The sequence below is a fragment of the Hemicordylus capensis genome, chromosome 3, assembly GCF_027244095.1.
Source record: "Hemicordylus capensis ecotype Gifberg chromosome 3, rHemCap1.1.pri, whole genome shotgun sequence".
Classification (NCBI taxonomy): domain Eukaryota; kingdom Metazoa; phylum Chordata; class Lepidosauria; order Squamata; family Cordylidae; genus Hemicordylus; species Hemicordylus capensis.
Window position 1 is genome coordinate 348,379,626 of NC_069659.1, and position 12,093 is coordinate 348,391,718.

Sequence of the window (12,093 nt, forward strand, 5' to 3'; positions counted from 1 at the left end):
CCTGGCTACTGGCCATTGTGACAGGGGATGATGGAAGCTGTAGTCCAGCAGCAGCTGGAGGGCTGAGGTTTGAGACCCCCAGCTTACCTCCTCAATCCTCCTAGCCTTTACCCTAAGCTGTAACTGTGTTTGCTTTCAATCCCTGCTCCCTTTGCTTGACTCTCCTTCCCTAGCCTCCTTCTGTTGCCTCCTTCACTTTGAAGACTGGGAGCTGGTGTAGCATAGTGACAAAGAGGCACAGTTGCAAATCAGGACTTCCTTAGCTGTGGTCCCACCTCTTCCATGTAGTGGCCTTAGGCAAGTCGCTCCCTCTCAGCCCCAGCTGCAATCTTGGGATAATGACCTGGAAGCGTGGCTATAAAGATGACAAGAAGATAATACATGGGAAGCCCTTTGAATGCTCAAAGGTACATTAGTATTATTGGATTGCAAGTGCCGAGGGAGTAGGGACCTCTCTTTTCTATGTATGAAACTCTGTGAAGCAGCAGCCACCAAACAACCCCTCTGGAAAAAGCCCTCCCTTGCTGCGACTAACTCAGTAAATTGTCTACTTATTTCAAATCTGCCTTTGGGGAGCAAGGGGTTAAATGGGTGGGGACCACAAAGCTCCAGTGGCTGCTGGGTGATTTCCTGATTTCCTGGACCCATTACAGCTCCGTTCACACGTTCTGTTCAACATTGTGTGATCTGTGTAGAGTGCACACAGGTAACTCCTGCTAACTGAGCAAAGAGGCACCTTTTAAAATGGTGATTCCCTTGTATTTAACAGGAGGAGAGCAATTGGTCCTTTCCAACCCTGGCTCTGCAGCATCCATCCAGTGGCTGTTGCTGGTGTCTCCCTTGGGTTTCTTTTTAGATAGCGTGAGGTGCCCTTTGGAGTCAGGGAACAATTGTATGTATGTATGTATGTTTATTTAATAATTTCTCTGCAAGCCACTTTGAGAACTTCTTTTGAAAAGTGGTATATAAGTAGTAGCAGTAGATCTGTATGCAGGTATAGTCATTCACATGTTATGAATGCAGGTACAGAAGTCCATTTCCCATCTGTACCATGCATTTAAGGGACCAGTACCCAGGTTCGTTTTTTAAAAAAATGTACAGGTGTACAGTCATTTATACAAACACATGTTCAATCCCTGCCATCATGTCCCTATTTTCCCATTCACTTGAATGGGGAAACAGGGACATGTTAAGAACAAGACTACAATACCTGGGGCTTTTTAGTTTAGAAAAAAGACGTGTGGAGAAAGTGGAGAGAGAGAAATTCTTCTTCCTCTCCCATAACACTAGAACCAGGGGGTCATCCCATGAAATTGATTGCCGGGCAATTTAGGACCAACAAATAGAAGTACTTTTTCACACAACGCATAATCAACTTGTGGAATTCTCTGCCACAGGATGTGGTGTCAGCCAACAACCTGGATGGCTTTTAGAGGGGCTTGGATAACTTCATGGAGGAGAGGTCTATCAACGGCTACTAGTCAAAGGGCTATAGGCCACCTCCAGCCTCAAAGGCAGGATGCCTCTGAGTACCAGTTGTAGGGGAGTCACAGCAGGAGAGAGGGCATGCCCTCAACTCTTGCCTGTAGGCTTCCAGCAGCATCTGGTGGGCCACTGTGTGAAACAGGATGCTGGACTAGATGGGTATCCTTGGGCTTGATCCAGCAGGGCTGTTCTTATCTTCTAACATACATAAACATCCTGCTCCGGCCCACCATGTTGGCAGGTATGATGTTCCTGTTTATAGACATCTAAGATGCAGGTACAACATAATGAGCCTATTCCCCCCGCAAGCCCTACCTGCATAGGACAGGGCTAGATCTGGTTGTCTCCATCCCTGGGATCCCAATCCTGCCGCTCCTCGCCTGGGTAGCCCCGTCTGACTACCCGGGTTTAAAGTGAGGTGGGAGGGTAAGCGTGCGCCTCCTACCTCAGTCTCTGCTTGTCCGGGGCTCCGTGCTGCCAGCAGCTGCTCCCTGGCTGCCAGCAGCCATCTTTATAATAGAGCCAGGGGGAAGGAGCGGCCAGGCAGTATGGAGCTTCCCCAATGCAGCGCTGCTCGTGTGGTGCATTGTGGGATGCCTGGTGGTCCCGGCTTGATTCCACCTGATCACAGCTGGCCTCCCACTGCACTACCCATGTGCGTGTGTGGGTGGTGGAGCCCTGATGGGCAAATGGTAATTTGGGAGAAGGCAAGGGGGCTCCCTCAGCCCACTGCTTTGTGAACAGCCTCAGTGTCTGAAAGGGGCAATTTGTAATCAGGATTTAGGCTTAGGTTAGAGACCGAAACTGCATTACTAAACCGGATGAGTGACCAGCACCTGGAATATGGCAGGGGGGAGCAAGACCATGTGGGTACATCATGATGTGTCTGTGGCTTCCTTAGGGCTGAGCAGGAATTGGGGGGGGCTTGAAAAGGGGGAGGAAACCAGCCCACTCAGCTTAGGGTGTGTTTGTTTTTCTTGCAGACAATTCAAGTAGCTGGCTGCCATCCTCCTGGTGGCTGCTGCCTTCCCCAGAAATACTATTTGAGGATGAAGCATCATTTCAAGCAGAGATTCTTGGGGAAAATTGTAGCCAATGTAAAGGTGACTGCAGTGCTTCCGTTACTGGCAGCACCTGTGGTCCTAGTCAAGCAGGGCTCACAAACAATCAAGGTTCACAAAATGGGATTGTTTCCTTCTACACAGAGTGTTGCATGTTCAGTCTCTGGCGTCTCCCATTAAAGGCTGGCAGGGCTGGGAAAGATATCCCTGCCTCTGAAGAGCTGCTGCCAGGCTGAGTCGTTGATAGTGAACTAGAGGGACCTGATTCCATAAAAAGCAGCTACATGTCCAGCATCCCTTTAGTATTCTTTGCCTAGGAAACTCTAGTTGGTGCCTCGTTGTACAGCTTTCAGCAACCTACGTCTCTTAAAAAAAAATTTAAAAGTGTTTTCTGGTTACTTCTGATTTCTTTATTTCTCTTTTCTTTATTCAAGTTTTTTTTTCCCCTTTTGCTAGCAATCATCATTTTAATTCACCATTCAGCAGTTCTGAAAGCATTATTGTTTTAATGATGTGTTTATCTTTTAAAGATTTGTCTCCTTGTCATTTTGAGTGCTTACCCAAGTTGGAAAAGTGACTCAAAAAGTTTATGAATCAATCAGTAAATAACATATAATTCAAGTGAAAAATATGCCTCTGCCTCTCCCATTCCTTCTCTCTCTGTTGCCTCTCTGTTTAAAAATCCAGCTTATTATTGATGGCATGTCTCTATCCCCTCTTCTCAAGAAGCTCAGGACAGTGTCGCAGGCTTCCATGTTACAACCACAGCACTCCTTCGAGCGAGGTTAGCCTAAGAGACAGGACAGCTTGTTCTCACCTAAGCTAGCAAGTCAGGTTGCCACGAACCACCAGTTCCTAGAGCACGTGTGGGAGCCTGGCTTCCAGTGTTGGGATGGCTAGGTCAACTTTGGGCACTTTTTCCAAACCCACCTAGGCTGACATTTGCTTCTTTGCTTATGGCTCCAAATCCAGCATCTGTAACCTAGATTTGAAGTCTGTTACAGATGTTGGGTTCAGAACCATAAGCAGGGCAGCATATGCCAACATTGGCAAGTTCAGATGGCATGCCCAACGTCCACGTAGCCATCCCAACATTGGAAGCTGGGCTCCTGTGCATGGAACTGGTGGGTCACGATGTAGATTCCACATAGGTTTTTCAAAACAGATTGCAATCTCCTTGGGGCAGGGACTGTTAGGAACACAAGAAGCTGCCTTCTACCAAGTCAGACCGTTGGTCCATTCAGGCCTGCTCAACTTCGGCCCTCCTGCAGATGTTGGCCTACAACTCCCATAATCCCTGGCTATTGGCCACTGTGGCTGGGGCTTATGGGAGTTGTAGTCCAAAAGCAGCTGGGGGGCCTAAGATGAGCGGGCCTGAGCCCAATACATTGACTGCTAGTGGCTCTCTGAGGTATCAGGAGGGAGTCTTTTCCAGCCTTACCAGGAGATGCCAGGGAGAGAACCTAAGCCCTTCAGTATGCAAGTGTGTTGATGCTTTTTCTCTGAACTATGGCCCCATCCCTTAAGGGGAGTATCTGGTAGCACTCATGCACAGTCACCCATCTAAATGCAGACCAATGCAGACTCTGCTTAGCAAAGGGGACAATTCATGCTTGCCACCACTCTTGCTTGCTATTCTACAAACTGCCATATACATTGATGGCCCTCTAATTGCAACCATCATCCTAGGAAAAGTTACCGCAATTCCTGCTGGGAATGCACCCCGTTCATGTTTTCCTACATTGAGGTGGGGCTCCTCCTTGGGCAAGTGGTACCGTGCATAAGGGAGCCTGCAGCTGGCAGCCCAGCTCCTTCTTTGCAGCCCACTCTCGCCCGTCTGCTTAAAAATAAAGACAGAAGAAGAACAGCCAGCATCACTTCAAAAAATGGTTGGGGCTTAGTCCGTGCACCCATGAGAATGCTGAGCCTAGCAAGCTGGAATGCCAGTGACTCTATAATTGCATTCATTCTCATCGTAACTGCATCTTCAGTGTTTCAGTTTGGTTTTATGACTTGCTAGCCACTCTGAGAGCTGATACTGAAGAGCAGTGTATACATCCCATAACAAATGCATATGCATACATAAACAAGCGCTAATTGGGTTGGGGGGTGGTACACAGCGCTAAGCAGCACACAACTACTGAGGTGTGCTTTTTTTAAAAAAAAATGCATTTGATTAATAAGTGAAAGGAAGCAGATAGAGCAGATGGCGGAGGTAAAGGAGGTGGGTTTTCAGCAGCCAGCCTAGCTGAGCCACAGGACTTTGATGAGCTAATAATTGCTCGCGGCAGAGGACAGCCATTTCCAGATCTGCCCTTCTCTCAATAGGAGCAGTCTGCCTATGCTGCATCCATCACGGGCGGCTAGGTGGGTAACCATACTTCACATTTAGAGAGACCTTCTCCTGAGTGCTCAAAGCACTTTACATATGCTCTCTCTGCAATCCATGCAACACCACTGTTAGATAGGCCAACAGGGCGGCCTTTCTGTGAGGCAAGGTGAGGTGGTTGCCTCAGGTGGCAGGTTATTGGGTTACCAGTAGGGAAGCAAGATTGTGCTCCACCACCACAATCAGAGCAGCTCTTTGGGACCCACCTGGCTCGCTCCTCCCCTCAGTAGAGGTGTCCACGGTGGTTTGGTTCGAATTTGAACCAAATTCAAACCAAACCACTGGTCTGCAAACCAGTTCACTACCAAAAAGGTGGTGGCTGGCCAAATCTGAAGTAAGGAAGATTTGAGGAGCTGCGCTCGGTGAAAACCCTGGCATTACTATATCTTGTCCACTGATGATGCAGCATTGAGGGGTATTCTGTGGGGTGGGGTGGGGTGGGGTGGGGTGGGGTGGGGGATGCTGGTTACCAACCACAATCAGCCACCAGAAGGTGCCCCAGTTTTGCCCCTCCACCTAAGAAGTCCTCCCAATCCCCAAAATGTGAGGATGGGGCTGTGAAGTTTGGGGAGACTTTTGCTCAGTCCTAATCAGGTTTTATTCCCCATGCCTTGGAGAAATGAATGCTTTGGGAGCGAATTCTGAGGTCCCTGCCAGTGCTGGGCAATGTGTTTCCTTGTTATTCCAATATTGCGGAATGCTGTGGGGGGTCCAGCTTTTTGTGTAAGTCAGAACCAAGAGGAGGAACACTGAGAAAAGAGCCATGCCTTGCTTTCGCATACCCTGATGGGGGTGCGGGGGGGGGGGGGGGCGGTGGAATCAGATAATGAAGCCAAGTACGGAGAATGTGCACAAGAACTGCTGGATTTCGTTTGCAAAGATGCTGTAAAACCTTTCCTTTTAAAAAACCCTGAACTGTTTCTGTAATTATTTTTGAGTGTTATCTTGGATAGGTTGCAAAATGCCACCAAGGCTCTCATTCTCCATCCCTATGCTGGTTTTCACACCTCCCTCTAGCTGGGGATTTCAAGGAGGTGGACGTGTTTTCAGACACACTTCACTAAGTGGGTGTGAGTGGGAGGCTCAAGCCTGCTGGAGGGCGGAAGTCAGAGCTGTCAGAGGGTGTAAGACAGAAGTCTGTGTTAATTGGGAGGAGGGGAGGAGCCATTTCAGTGCAGAGGCACACAGCTCCAGGTGCCATCCTGTGACACAGCAGTCAGCCTGCAAAGATTCACTTCATCAGATTGCCCTCAAAGCATAGAACATTTGGATTATTATTTTTTTCTGGGTGAAAACGACCAAACATTAAGTGAAATGCATTTTAACATACAGGGGTGGATCTATAATTGAACAGCTGTGTTCCATGAACATGGTCTGTCCGGGATCCCACAGGAGAGGGGGATAGTCCGGGGGGGAGGGGAGTGGAGATGCCACAGGTCCCACCATTTGTCACCTAGTAACTGGACGTTTTTCCACACCCGGCTCTTAGTTTGCATCTCCTCCGGAATGGAGATGTGTGTTCACATATTGGCCAAATTTACCCCAAAGACTCTGTGGAGCTATCAGGGAGCACTTCACACACAATTCGGGTTTTTCCTCCGGCATTAGAGTGTAGCCCAATTTATATCCAGAATTTTTTTAAAAAAAAATCCACTTTTTGCATCAGGTTTTGGGGGGCAACTTTGAACTCTCAGCAAAGCCTCGCTGAAACCCGTAGTAAAGCCTTGTGTCTGGGAAAGCTCCTGCTGCCTGGAGCATTTCCCTCCTTCCCGCCACTGGCCTCCACAGCCCTGTCCACCACAGTCACTACAGTCGGCTTGCTGACTTGCGCTGGTTGTGATGTCATTATACTGTGCCACAGCCGACAAAGGCGGATGGGGCCATGGAGGCCAGAAAAACGGGTAGTGCTACTTTTGCCATACTTGCTCAACCATGGGCCCCAAACTGTGGGTCCCCAGGGCCACTGTGGTGGGGGTGATGGGAGTTGTAGTCCCACAAGAACTGCGGACCTAAAGTTGGGAACTCCTGCCAGAGGTCAACAACTAAGCATCAGAGGCCCTCCTCAGGGGCCGCAATTTCGAGGGCAATGGAATCAGGCATTAGCACTTTTTCAGAGACTGTAGCCATAAGCAAAATACACTGGTAATGGGATCAGAATTCTTGGACATTGTTTCTGGTTCCATTACTGATATATTATGCACATTTCAAACACTATCTATAATATTTAAGGGTTTCGTACAAATATGGCCTTATAGTAGCAGATGGTCTCTTGTCGGTGGGTATATGTAACATCACCTTGAAAATCTGCTTATGGCTGCAGTCACTGAAAAAGTGATAACATGCCTAATTCTGTTACCCTTGGAATTGGGGTATTCAGGGGCCCCCAAACTCTATGGTTAGGAGAGAAACTCTATGGCTGGAGAGAAAGCTTCCTTGGTCATGGGGCCTGTAATGATGGAACGAAGCTCACCTGGCACGAGGGGTGTGTGAGCTGGCCATTTGGCCGGACTGGATTCAAACCAGGCTCAGGATCGGCCGAACCAGATCTGGTCCAGTAGGGATGTGCACAGAACTGGTCCAGAGGAGGCCCTTTATGGGCCTCTGAACTGGTTCAAAGAACCAGTGGTTCCGCCGGTCCGACGCCAGGAGGGGGACTCCTTTTAAGGGCAGGGGAGGGTGCACTTACCCCTCCCGCCACTTCCCCCCTGCCGGCGCTCCATTATTTGCAAAATCTGTGGGGCGGCAGCGTACCTCCCTGCCACCCCTTCCCCTATTCTTGGCCAGAAATTGGCGGAAGTATGGGTTGCGTGTGCACCTGCCGGCGCCCGCAATTTTTGTTCGTTGTAAGAACCACCGGGCTCGCAGCCAAGCCCGGTGGTTCTTGAGCGGGTAACCCGCTTGAGAACCCCTGCTAAAAAGCAGGTTTGCGGAGCAAGCGCTCCAGCAAACCTGCTTTTTAGGCTCATGAGTAGCCGCGGCGCAGCTTCGCGCCGTGCCTACTCATGAGTAGACCCCCGGCCAGGAGGCGAAAAGCCACCTCCCATCTCCAGGGGTCTCCCCAGTATGCCCTGCGCGTATATAAACCCTGCGTATACTGGGGCTTGCAGGGGCCACGTGGCCCCCGCTCCCCCCACCCCCCGCCGGCTCTGTCACGGAGCCGACCATCGTGTGGGTGGTCGATCTGGCCACCCAGGGCTCCCTGCCCGCTCACCAGTAAAATACAGGTCTCACTGATCGTGAGACCTGGTCCTCTCTCTTGCTGGCTGCTTACCAGGAAAAAGTTCCAATGCTCCTGAATCTCATATGTGTATGGGGTAAAGCCCTTCAAGTTTATAGTAGGACTAGGCTACATGAGCAGGGTGAAATAGACAGGGGGATGCAGCATACAGACTGAAATAGACACGGTGAAATAGACAGGATACAATAGGCAGGGAATGAAACAGACACCTTGAAATAGACAGGAGGGGCAATAGATAACTCTGCAATAGATCAGGGAAGATCGTTTTGTGTCAGTGGCTCCCCCAGCCTGGCAGAGCCTCCTTAGGTGGGGAAAAATCCTGCATCATAGTATACTGGGGGGAGTTTAGGGTCAGTTGAGTCAGATAGAAGCAAGGGGCCTGGGGCCATCAGAAGGACCACAATCCAGCCTGCGGTCCTGCCCAGTGCCTGACCTAGTTCAGAGCCTGGGTGGCAGCAGTGATCCGGAGTCCTGGCTTCCGCCATCTTTTTCAAAAACAGCAGCAGCTACAATGCAATGTACTTATCCCGTCACTGTGTGACTGTTACCCAGTAATGGGGTGAACATATTGCATTGTTGTTGTTTTTAAACGGTGCTGTGGAGTGTTCTAGGGGACTGTTACTTTGCAGCCCAGCTCTTGGGGGCCAGAGTTCAAATCCCCATTCAGCCATGAAACTAGCTGGGTGACTCTGGGCCAGTCACTTCTCTCTCAGCCTAACCTACTTCACAGGGTTGTTGTTGTGAGGAGAAACCTAAGTATGTAGTACACTGCTCTGGGCTCCTTGGAGGAAGAGCGGGATATAAATGTAATAATAATAATAATAATAATAATAACCTAGTACTGAATCTGACTGTTTAACTAGGTTGGGCCAATGGGTGTCCTTGTCTCAGGTACAATCTGTACACTTATTGTCTCTCCCCGGCCTAAATCGGCAGACCACCTCCTCTAATCATAACAGGTGCTACCATGACCTGTGTGTGTCGAGACTTATTTACAGTGATGTCTCTTAACTTCATTGCCCAGCAACCCTGGATATTTATGCAGCTTCAGAACGACAAACTCCAGGATGCAGTGCAAGCCTGACCCACATATGCAGACATCTAAGGTTATAAAACCCATGATGCAGAGGAGTGGCTATGTGAGCCCTGAGCAGGGTGGGGAATCAGCAGATTTATATGGTTTGTTTCCACTTTAAGCTGGTGGGTCAACATTAGCTTGTTTAATTTAAGCACTAGATAAATAATATTAATAATGGATCTCGTGTGTGCTAAATTGGTTCTGCAGGGGGAAGTGTATAAGGAACAAGCATCACTGTTTGCTTAGGGCTCAGGAGCAGCTGGAACTACTACTACTACTACTATGAATATTTATATGCTGCTTTTCAACAAAAGTTTACAAAGCAGAGAATCAATCAATCAATCAATAAGATGGCTCCCTGTCTTCAAAGGACTCACAATCTAAAAAGAAACATAAGAGAGACACCAGCAGCAGCCACTGGAGGGATGCTGTGCTGGGGTCGGATAGGTCCAGTTGCTCTCCCCCTGCTAAATAAAGAGAATCACCACTTTTAAAAGGTGTCTCTTTGCCTAGTTAGCAGGGTCTGAGGCTGATGGTGACACCGTTTGCAGGTGGTTATGTGTGCACTGTGGCCTCACCCTCCAAGGTGAACAAGCGTTATCACCATCACTACCACAAATTCCCGTCGCACAATACAATAAAGGAAGGCATTATCCCTCTCCCTCGCCAAGCCCTTCCTTTGCCGTCTTGCCACTGCCAGCATCACCACTTCTCATCTCCCCATTTCCGACTTGCACACTTCATTCTCTTTTGCTATGATTAAGGCTCTGTGGTTGTCCTTGACAAAATGTCATTGCATTGCTGTAGCCCAGCTCTCCGGCTGATGGAGAAGGAACTTGATTCCACAACATCTCAACAATGTTCAAGCAAGGGACTCCGTACTGGCAGCACGTTTAGGGGCTGGGTACCTCTTGCCACTAGTGAGGGCAGCAGCAGTTGGGAGAGACTCCTGCCTGAAACCTGGAAGAGCCGTTGCCAGTCGGTGTATTTATTATTATTATTAGTTACATTTATATCCTGCTGTTCCCCCAAGGAGCTCAGATAAGCTCATGCTTATTTTTATCCTCACAACAACCCTGTGAGGTAGGTTAGGCTGAGAGATACATGACTGGCCCAGAGTCACCCGGTGAGTTTCAGGGTTGAATGGGGATTCGAACTCAGGTCTTCCCGGTCCTAGTCCAACGCTCTAACCATTATGCTAGATGAACCATGGGTCTGACTCAGTATAAGGCAGCTTCCTATGTAACCTATGATGCAGCATCACGTAGAGGAACCAAAAATGGCAGTTGCCAACTAGTTGCTGCCTGAAGAAGTGCCATGCAGTCAGAGTAAGTTCACTATTTGCCCCCATTCCTCCAAAATAGCTCCTCCACAGGGATGTAGCTATAATTGAGCAGATGGGTTCAAAGAACCCGGGGCCCCCAGCGCCTGAGGTCTCCCAGCTCCAGCCCTACCTTATTTCTTCATTATCTCCCTCCTGTGCAGGGCATGCTGGAGAGACCCCTGAGCCGGGAGGCTGCTTTTCGCCTCCCTTCCGGGGGTCTCCTTGTGAGGAGCCCGGGCGCGGACCCGTGCCGGGACTCCTCACATTGGCCAAAACCAGGTTTGCAGAGCTCTCTGCTTTTCTCTGCAGAGCTCTCTGCTTTTCTCTGCAGAGCTCTCTGCTCCGGTTTAAGCACTGGGCTACTTAAGCGGGTGGCCTGCTTAAGAACTACCAGGCTCACAGCCGAGCCCGGTGGTTCTCACGATGGGAGAAAAACAGGCTCGCCTCCACTAGCCCGATTTTCTCCCATCGTGTGAATAGCCTCAAGGCCTCTCTCAGATGCTCACCACTCTCTTAAGGGCAGTCCCTCACCTGTGGCAGTCACCACAAAACAGCAGGTTTTTTTTTACCACAAGACTCCCTTAGGAACACAGGAAGCTGCCATATATTGAGTCAGACCATTGGTCCATCTCACTCAGTATTGTCTACACAGACTGGCAGTGGCTTCTCCAAGGTTGCAGGCAGGAATCTCTCTCAGCCCTATCTTGGAGATGCTGCCAGGGAGGGAACTTGGAACCTAAATGCTCTTCCCAGAGCGGCTCCATCCGCTGAGGGGAATATCTTACGGTGCTCACACATCAAGTCTCCCATTCAAATGCAACCAGGGCAGACCCTGCTCAGCTAAGGGGACAAGTCATGCTTGCTACCACAAGACCAGCCCTCTCCCCCTTGTTGTCCGCCCACAACAAAAAGCCTATATCTTTCTTTCTGTCCCAGTGACTGCATTTGGGGACAGGCCACTGACACCTCTCTGACTCATGTTTGCACATGAAGGAAAGTACTTTGCATCGCCTCAGAGAGACACAAACACCTCCTCCTTACCCACACGCCCAGTTGGGCCGGAGATTTACTGCTTGTGGGTTTCCCCCTCTCTCTGTCAAGGCCACCCTCTGATTGCCCATTTAAAAAGTCCCCGAGAAGGAGGGATTTTCCAGGAACACCTACATGAATTCGTTCCGCCCCCTCACCCAGGAATCTTCATTTTTATTTGCCCAGGGGGCAATAACAGTAATTACTGTTCAGAACAATTGTGGCAGTGATGAAGCCACTGGATGGAGACTGCAGGCCTGTCTGCTTGTGACTGTGTGGAAGACAGCAGAAAAACCACGGTGCCATATTAAACAACTGTGCAAAATGTAGCGCTCCTTATGAGACAGATCTTCTGCATCATATCAGAAGTCTGAGAGAGAGAGAGAGAGAGAGAGAGAGAGAGAGAGAGAGAGAGAGAGAGAGCACATTTCCAAAAGAGCTGGAAATTTTATAATGTTTATGGATGAATAACCAGAGTGCCTGAAGGCA

At 49.4% G+C, this 12,093-nt stretch overlaps 1 long non-coding RNA gene across 1 annotated transcript; it reads left to right on the forward strand.

Moving 5' to 3' along the window:
• The first annotated feature begins 630 nt into the window (after positions 1–630).
• Positions 631–2,933, forward strand: LOC128349093 (uncharacterized). Its single transcript, XR_008318549.1, has 2 exons — positions 631–706; positions 2,469–2,933. It is a non-coding gene; the product is annotated as an uncharacterized LOC128349093 (long non-coding RNA).
• The last annotated feature ends 9,160 nt before the right edge of the window (positions 2,934–12,093 follow it).